Source organism: Coffea arabica, chromosome 6c (assembly GCF_036785885.1).
Source record: "Coffea arabica cultivar ET-39 chromosome 6c, Coffea Arabica ET-39 HiFi, whole genome shotgun sequence".
NCBI lineage: Eukaryota > Viridiplantae > Streptophyta > Magnoliopsida > Gentianales > Rubiaceae > Coffea > Coffea arabica.
The window spans coordinates 23,463,076-23,472,711 of NC_092320.1; the positions used below are offsets into that span (position 1 = coordinate 23,463,076).

Genomic DNA, 9,636 nt, shown 5'->3' on the forward strand with positions numbered 1-9,636 from the left:
TTATCCTTCTTAGTCGTGGTGTGCACCGCATGCAAACTTCCTTGTTGTTCAAGAACTTCTTTAAGATAAAGAATGAGGAACTCCTATCCTAGAAGTTGTCATTCTATAATAGCAAGGCAGCTCGAAAATTAATTAGGATTAGTACTAGTTTTAGCAATATTTCTAATTGTTCATTTATAAGTTTAATGTATTTGTGCCAATAAATTATAGTGAGTGCAGCATGGAAAAAAAATTAGATAAAATGCAACATTGCCTTGCAGAATAGATTCGTGGCTGGATCCTCTCCCATCAGGATTGGACCCGTCCTGTGCATCCAAGTGAAAGCACTACAACATTGTTCCGCGCCTTGAATCTGTGAACCGCAATAATGAATCCGCATACATTAGTGGCCAGATGCTACTTTTGTTCCTTTTTGAGTTTTAGTGTGTTTATTTCCAATTTTAATTTAACTTATTGCAACTTATAAATAGGCACATATAGGGTTTTTTGTATTCATTCTTTAATCAAACTTTGGTTGGTTTGTAGCAGCTGTTGTGATCTTTCTCAGGGTTCTATAACACATCATTTTTCCAACCAAAACTTTTATACAACGTCTATTAGCATGATGCTAAATTATTCTATGTATTTGATAACCGACAACTACAGTTTCAAATACATAATAATAATCTAAACAAATATCTGTATCTTGATTATATGACAAGTAGAAGGAATTAGAACCACTAGAGTTACTGCAGTGGTTAGGGAAAAACTATTAGAGTTTTTCCTATGATTAGGTTTAGGGTTCGAATCTTGTACTTAGGTAGTTTGGGATAGGGAGAGTATAGGGAGAGGTAGGAGGGTAAAAATTAAAAATTAAGAAAACCACAAGGGATCAATGACAAATTTGTGAAAAAGTTTTATTGTCCTGGTGATACTAAAAGAATATTTTGAAGAGCAAAGTATTCATAGAGTCATATTGACGTGTTAATGTATATTGTACTTGCTTCCAGGAGTTATAACAATTAATTAATTAAATAATCGTGTGATGGCATAATGAGTTTGCTTTATAAAGTAGAGAGTTACTTGCAAGATATTGAAGTTATTTATTACAAACAAATAGACATACACACACCTTCTTGCCTCTTTTCGGGAACTTATATTGTATTTTATGAAAATACTATGCTACTTATGGTATATTGCTTATGCCACCCATCTTTGTGGTCTTCCATGGTGGAAATTTCCAATCTCTCTTGAGTTACCAAAGATTGGATTATCGATAATTACTTTTTTATAATGTAGCTTAAATATTAAAACAATTTTCATACTCCTTTTAGTTCCTTTATCATATATTTTGGAATCAAGAACTACATTATCTTCTTTGGCTAAATCTCCTTTGCAAATTCACGTTAGTATTATGGCAACAATCTCCTGCTTCAACAAAGAAATTGGAGTAAAAGATAGAATCATGATTTGAGCTCATCAAATGCTATACAATGCCATAAATTTCTTTTCATTGGAAAGAAAATTTTGTTCATTATGTAGAGAGACAAAGATGAGTAGAAAGAATATAAAAAATGAATATAGGCTTGAACATTCAAAATGCCGTCCTTATATACTAACATTTGCTATCTTCACTTCTTCCTCTGAGAGACATGAAGTTTGGCTAGATTCCATTGATGAATGTTTATAGGTTCAGGCAAACCTTTCTTGCCCATCTCAAAAGATTAAGTTGTAAGAAGAAAGTCTACAAGCTTAAGAGATGGTTTCTATGTCTTTAAGAAATAAGGTATGCTGATGGGAGTTGGTGAAATTCTTTGCTGTACATATATGCATTACAAGATCGACCTTCGGTGACACATCATAGCTGATGTGGCAATTGAATATGTCAACAACCTCTCTCTTTGTTAATTGCATTATCCTCCTCAGATGTAGCAAGCACCGCATGCATACTTCCTTGGTCATGTGTAACTACTTGTTCAAGAACATATTTCAAATACAGAATGAAGAACTCTTATCCTAGAATTTGTCATTCTATAATGGCAAGGCAGCTTGAAAATTAATCAGGATTAAATAATTTATATAATCGCACTAGTTTTAGCAATATTTCTAATTGTTCATTTATTTTTTAATTTATTTCTGTCAATAAATAATAGTGTGTGCAGAATGGAAAAAAATTAGAAAAAACACAACATTGCCTTGTGCATTCGATTGAAAGCACTACTGCCTTGGATCCGCGCCTTGAATCTGTGAACCGCAATAATGAATCCGCATATATTAGTGGCTAGACGTGACTTTTGTTCCTTTTTGAGTTTTAGTGTGTTTTTATTTCTGATTTTAATTTAAATTATTGTAACTTATAAATAGCCACATATAGGGCTTTTGTATTCATTCCTTTATCAAATATTAATCAAACTTTGGTTGGTTTCTACTAGCTGCTGTGAGCTTTCTCATGGTTCCATAACACTTTTTCAACCAAAATTTTTATACAACATCTATTTGCATGATGCTAAATTATTCTATGTGTTTAATTACTGACACTAAAGTTTTAGGTACATAATAATCTAGAAAATATATGTACCTTGATTGTATGACAACTCAAGGAATTAGAACCACTAGAGTTAGTGCAATGGTTAGGGAAAAGCTATTGGAGTCTTCCTTAGTATCAAGTTCGGGGTTCAAATTCGGTACTTGATAGTTTGGGATAGAGAGAGTGTAGGGTGGGATGGGGATCAAACTTAAAAATTAAAAAAATCACAAGGGATTAATGACAAAATTTGTGAAAAAGTTTTATTGTCCTAGTGATGCTAAAAGATTATCTAGAAGAGCAAAATATTCATAGAATCGTATTGCTATGTTAATGTATGTGTACTTGCGTCAAAAAGGTAAAATAATTAATTAATTAAATTACCTCGCAGAAAAGATTCGCAATCAGATTCTCTCCCAACATAATTAGGTTCTTCATGCAGATCTAGGTTAATGAGCTACTGCCTCAGATCCATACCTCGAATCCGCAAACCACACAATAATGAATCCATACACAATAGCAATTGGACGTGACTTTTGTTCCCTTTAGGGTTTTAATAGTTTTTATTTCCTATTTTAATTTAACTTGTTGTAACTTATAAATAGGCATTTTAGGACTTTTGTATTCATGCCTTTATCAAATATTAATCAAACTTTGGTTGATTTCTACCAATTGTTGTGGGTTTTCCTACGATTCCGTACCACATCATTTTTTCAACCAAAATGTTTATAAAACATCTATCAACATGACGCTAAATTATTCTACGTGTTTTATTACTGACAACCATAATTTCAAATACATGATAATCTAAAAGAATATGTGTTTACCATGATTATACAGTAAATACAAGAGATTAGAACCACTAGAGTTGGCCTAGTAACCAAAGTCTTGCTTCCAAGAGGTAAAATAGTTAATTGATTAAATTATATTGCTATAACATATTGAGTTTGGTTTATAAAGTAGAGAGTTACTTGCCAAACATTGAAGTCATCATTACAAACAAATAGACATGTGTGCACACATGCACACTTTTTTGCCTCTTCTCATGAACTTATATAAAACTATATGAAAATGCAATGCTACTCATGGAATAATACATATGCTACCTATTTTTAGGGTTTTGCATGGTGGAAACTTCAAATTTCTCTTGAATTACTAGAGTTTGGATTATATTTAATTGTTTTTTTGTAATGTTGCTTAAATATTAAAATAGTTTTCAAGCTTCTTTTTATTTTTTTCCCTCCACGTAACAAGGTTTGGCAATGAAAAATCATGCTCTTGATCTTGTAACTGTTAGTAGTCCTTATGGTTTTTGTAATTTATAGTTTGAAATTGTGGTTATTAGCTTTCTTGATTGATCACACTATTTTAGATTATTGTAGTAAGACTCAAAACTAGTTGCTATAAAGAATGCCATGAAAAATTGCACAAAAGCATTGTGAGTAATCGAAGGTGTGAGACTTAAAAGTCACAATGCGTGCGTTTCTTTAATGGTAAATTAGCTTCATATGATCAGTATCACTTGAGAATACCGACACCGCCACCAATATCATATCCATATGATTTGGGGATTACGAGAATTTCACTCACTACTTCAATGATTACAATACAATTGGTTGCAGTGTTATACAAGATACAGGAGAATATTATGTGCTTTTAGAGTTACCTGCGAAGGACCACAAGACATAACCTTTTGTCTCCATAGTCAAATTTGACCTATGTGTTATTCTTTTAAACTTTAGATATTTGAGATTTCCTTTCTTGCAAGTGCTTAAATTGTCCAGGATGTTGAAATTGATTCACCTTCTATGTTAGTTGTAATTGTTTGGTTATTGGATTTATTTTGTGAATTTTGTTGATTGTCTAGTTTTGAAGTTAATTATACCTTATAGATTCAATTGGAAGTGTGTTTGGATGTGAATAGTAGAATTTGAAATGAATGGATTTTAAATATCCTTTAAACTACCTTGTGTGGCTAACTCTTCCATAAAGCGAATTTCTCTATCAACCAAAGAAGTTTAGGGGTTAAATATCGATATTAAACTTTTCATTTCTTCAAAATTGAAAAGTGCTATACTTTAAATTTGTTAAGGACAACATTTCTCTGTTGCTCTCTCAATAAAGTGTTCGATCAATGGTGACCAACAATACTATCTCACACTCATTAATTGCATATTACTTTGGGGTTATATCACTATGAATAAAAATTAATTGGAGTAACCAAAACCACATTTGTTTCCCATTTCCCCCTTTTTTGTGATTTCTTCTCGTAGTTAGTGTTTTGAAAATCGAGGACCAGCCAATTCAAATTGTAGCACAGATTCAGTTCACTGGTCAATTTAGAAAATCAATTGAAGCAAGCAAATCCAGTCAAAAACTAGTCGAATCAATCAGAATTGATGAAAATCAGATTTTTGAGCCTCTTCATACTAATTTTTTTTAAAAAAAAAATTAAAGTCATCCAATTTATGTAAAGAAAAAAAGAATAAAAATAGAAAAACATATGAACTAAGTTGAAATGGTTTGAACTATAAATCGAAAGTTCATCCAATTCACTTAACAGTCCAAGTTTAAAAACTTTGCTTATATACTACTTTTGATTAGAAACATTGTTTATACTACTTATATGGTCCAAGTTTTTTATTCCTGCCTTCATTCTTTAGTCTCCAAATACTTACCTTTTGATTAAATGCTGATACTTATATATCCTTCCTTATTTTGTGACTACATATTCTTTTCTAGCCTTACTTCAACACTCTTCTACAAATTTTCTGCTCTTTTTGTCTCATTTTTTAAATATATTCTTGCTTATACTACTTTTCTCTTCCATATTTTTGTCCATTCCTTTTTCTAAAAGTTTTTCAATTTTGTGAAACAAAAGTGAAACTAACTTTGTTGTTAATTGTTAATAAAATGATAATACATTCAAAACTTATATAAGTAATATTTAATGACGAGTTAAAACTAGAAAATATTAAGAGAACATCTCATATTTTCTTGAAAGAGACTCATGTTTTACTCTTTTGCGATGATTTATTTATAATTTCTATATAAAAAGTTTTTAAATAGGTTTTGATATGAACACGCCACAAAAACAAACACTACAAGAAATTTGGCCTTTTATGACAACAAAAAGTCATCACTAAAAACCAACAAGTCGTCATTATACGAGTATTATGCTGACTTTTTCCATTGTCACATGGTTATCACTGATTTTATGTTGCAAATAGGTGAAAGTCATCACAAAATCTTGTTATTCAATGAGGCATCACTTATGGTGATCATTCTATGACAACTTTTCTTGTCATTGTTTCACATATTTATTTGTCATAAATGTAGCAAAAGTCATCACAAATTTGAAATCTACGGTGACGACTTGGGCTTGTCACTATCGGTCCTAGTATTCAGTGACAAGAATAGTCGTCACTTAGTGAACTTGCATATTAAAGGTTGCCACTGAGTTTTGTCTTGAAGAACTACAATTGATCATTACAAATGTGATAACTCAAGAAAATCTTGAATAGACTTAGCCATTATTATCCTTATTTTGTCATTTGAAATATTATAGACTTAGCCATTATTACCCTTATTTAATTGGTCAAATTAAATGACTACATTTAATTATTCTATAAAGTAAGGTTTTGGCAATATCCTAGAATGGCGAAGGAAAAATAATAATTAGTTACATGAATCAAATAAACATCCAATATGCATATTACCATATGTGTCCTATGAATATATTGATTAGTGGAATAAGTGATACGTCTAGTTGAATTTCTTTAAGATCAAGTGTGCGAAAATCTGTTAGATAGATATATATTTAGAAAGTTTTCAAGGTAAGTACAAAATTGGAACAAACGAAAAATTTTGAGTCAAGGTGTGAGGCAATAAAATTTCGGGTTCATGGCAACCATCAAAAAATTCATAAAACAAACCAAGAGCTTAAGGAGTTGAAACCGAATAGAGATCAGTCAACCACATACTAGACTAATGGTGGAAAGGAAATGAGTAGAATTTGGCTGCTAGCTTGGGGCAGTGAGTAACTCTTATTTGGACAGCTGCCGGAATGAATCTGCTACCAAAATTGCTGAGTAAGCAGTGACCGAATGAGAGAATGGAACCAAAGGAAAGCTAGACCATTATCCACCAAACTTAAGCGGTGGAAGAGAGAAACCAATAGGATTTGGCCTCTAGTCTAGGGCGATGAATAAACCCAGTACGATAGCTGCCCATTTAATTGTTAACTGTAGTGATGACCAAGGGGGAAGGGGACAACGGTGAAAAACTTTGGGCGGTGGCCGAAAGCAAAGGAAACTAGGTAGTTCTATCTTTTTTTTTTCTTTCATTCAATCTCTACAAAACACAACCGAGAGCAAAACTAAGAAAGTGAGAAAAAGTGGGAGCTTCGCCAGCTTCATTTCTCCAGCTTGTAACCTCAAAACCGTGAGCCAAAAATGAGAAATAAGGAGAGACTGGTCCGGTTTGGGAAGAACTGTAGCAGAAACTAAAAGTGCAGGCTACAATTTCTCAAATTCTAGGAAGAAAGAAAGAGGTAAAATGACTGCAATAATCCTTTAATTATCTGGTATAACTGACTTCTTAAGTTGCATGTTAAATTGTAGCTAGGAAATGAGTTTTAGTTGAGAATAATGTTGTTTGGTGACTGACTAAGAGTTGAAAAGAAAAACTAGAATTGCAGCTTGTTATTCATGTTTATTTGGGGAATAATGTTAGGAATACATGCCAAAGGTTTAAATTTAAGTTTCATAAGAAGCTCAGCTGGAAAAACTTATGAAAAAGAACGGGAAGATTACGCTGGAAATGTTTAGAAATAGCTACTGGAATTCTTTCCACTTCAACCGAGAGAAGGTAGAGAAACTTACCGGGTTTCTTTACAATATTTGGCTCTATTTTTCTTTGTACTACATATCAATTTAGGGTTTGACCAAAATATGAAAGTTGTAGCTTCTAAGTCCTTGTTGTACCTGCAAAATTTCAGCCCAATCCGATCAGTATAGCCTGAGTTATGACCAAAATACTAATAGCTATGCAAAACTGTGGATTTGGTGACGTTGTGGTTTTGCTTCTGACCATGCTCGGTTCACAATGATAACATAGGAACTGAGTGTTAAGTCTTTATAAAACTTGTAGATCTTTGTTTCAGCTTCGAAACGATATAAAGTACGTCCAAATCCGAGTTCCATAGCTTCAGTTATGCCCAAAACAATGTAAGGTGTCAGAACTACCGTTAAGACTGGTCAGTTCTGAACACAAACTTTAGACCCATTTTTCCCTATACTCTATACTGATTCAGCTTTTGGCCAAAACATAAAAGTTATAGCCTTATAAATGAGTTTTTCAACGCCCCTGGAATTTCTTGATTCTGGTCTTTGAGTCATGAGTTGTGGTCGTTCAAATAGGGCCTGTTTGGTACCTTGAATTGAAACGGCTGGGACTGTCTTGTGTATTTTTTCCCTAGTTTCGTTGAGATCTGGTTTGAGGTGTCTTCATGAAAGTCATAGCCCTTCTTCTTAGCTTCGTAATGGTATTTCATAGACCTTAATCCGACATTTTTAGCCCAACTTATGATCAAAACAGTTTGGGACAGCAACTATGCCCGTTTCCGTTTCCGTAAGCCATTTCCGCGCATGCATGTGCCAATGTTGCCGTTTTGCTTGATTTATGCATTCTAGTAGTCGTTTGTGGAATAATGTGGTACAATTTTCTATTTCAGACGGTGGTGAGTTAGACGGATCCAGTGGGGCCTACTAGCTATTACACGTGACGTGATCTCCGCTCTTTTGCTATACTTGCTTTTTGAGTAAGTATTCAGGCCGTTTTTGTGTATAACTTACTTATGTGCTTTGATGTAAATGAGAGGGTACTTAGGCGAGAGTATATTGATTACACTCGACCTTGTCCAATCTAGTCTTAAGGTCACCAAGTTTGTGATTCTGTGAACCAAATTTATGAACCGAACTTGTGAATCAAGTTCAATTTCGTTTCGTTTGCTCGCGCCATTTCGTGAGGTGACTGGCCAATGAGGGTGATAAGGTGTTAGGTGGGAGTACAAATGGAGTTCTACGGACCCTGATCGGTGGTCGACGGAGTGTCGACAGGAGGTCACACATGGCACATAACGTGGCTTTGGAGCCAACCTGTATCCTTAACTTGTGTTGTTACTTTTATATTTTCGATTTAACATCTTTGTGATGTAATTGTTCGTCTTAATGTGAAATTTACGTTTTTTCCCCTATTTACTTACTAAGTATATAGTTTACCCCTTTCCCTTTGTTTTTCCTAACAGGGGCCGACGCGGGGGAACTTTTGGCACTATCACTAGAATAGTTAGGATTTGTTTGTAATAGCCGGACAACTAAGATGTTTTTTCTTGTTTTGGTGATCTGTATAAGGACCCCTCTTTGGGCCTACTCTCTACTTTTGTATACTAGCATAAGATAATGTAGTAGTCTGAATAACTCCTTTTGAGGAAGTAAATAGAACTCTTTTGGAGTCGTATATATTATGAATAGTACGCTTTATATAGTTATTATTGTTTTGTATTTTCGAGTCCTGGCGCGAACTAGACAGGCGTCCGCCGATACCCTAGGGTTCGCCCTTGGGAGAAACGGGAGCGTCACAGATGGTATCAGAGCGCCTAGGTTAGAAGATTTGGGCAATTGGGATATACGTGATAGGCATTAGGCCTTAGGAATATGTGATGCTAGTTAAGTTGAATGGTATACTTTAAGTTGAAATGCTGAAGAACTGACCAAATAAGTATTGTAGGTATGAAGGCCAGGGAACCTAGTGGAGCTGGACTAGGGCCGAGACCTCCGAGTGCAGGGGGCCCGATGAACCAGGTGTTACGTCGGCATGTGTTTCGATTCTAGAGGAGGCCTATGGGGCCGTATACGTTGTATTCACCTTTTGGTCGGCAGAATCGGCCATGTGAGTGCCGACACACATTTGGCTACCCATACGAGGCCGTCCTGGCGGTGAACGACGAGCAACGTCGCCTGGGGAAGGCGGCCGATCGCTTGGCTAGACAGCTGGAGGAGGCCAGGAATATGGCCCACGGTCAGGCTCTGCGCATTAGAGAGTTGGAGCAGGGCCTCAGAGATGAGGAGGAG

General features: G+C 34.6%; 1 long non-coding RNA gene across 1 annotated transcript; it reads left to right on the forward strand.

Annotated features, from left to right (window-relative positions):
* Positions 1-6,730: 6,730 nt before the first annotated feature.
* Positions 6,731-9,016, forward strand: LOC140008019 (uncharacterized). The gene is made up of 3 exons (XR_011815434.1): positions 6,731-7,055; positions 8,238-8,324; positions 8,811-9,016. It is a non-coding gene; the product is annotated as an uncharacterized lncRNA (long non-coding RNA).
* Positions 9,017-9,636: the final 620 nt, after the last annotated feature.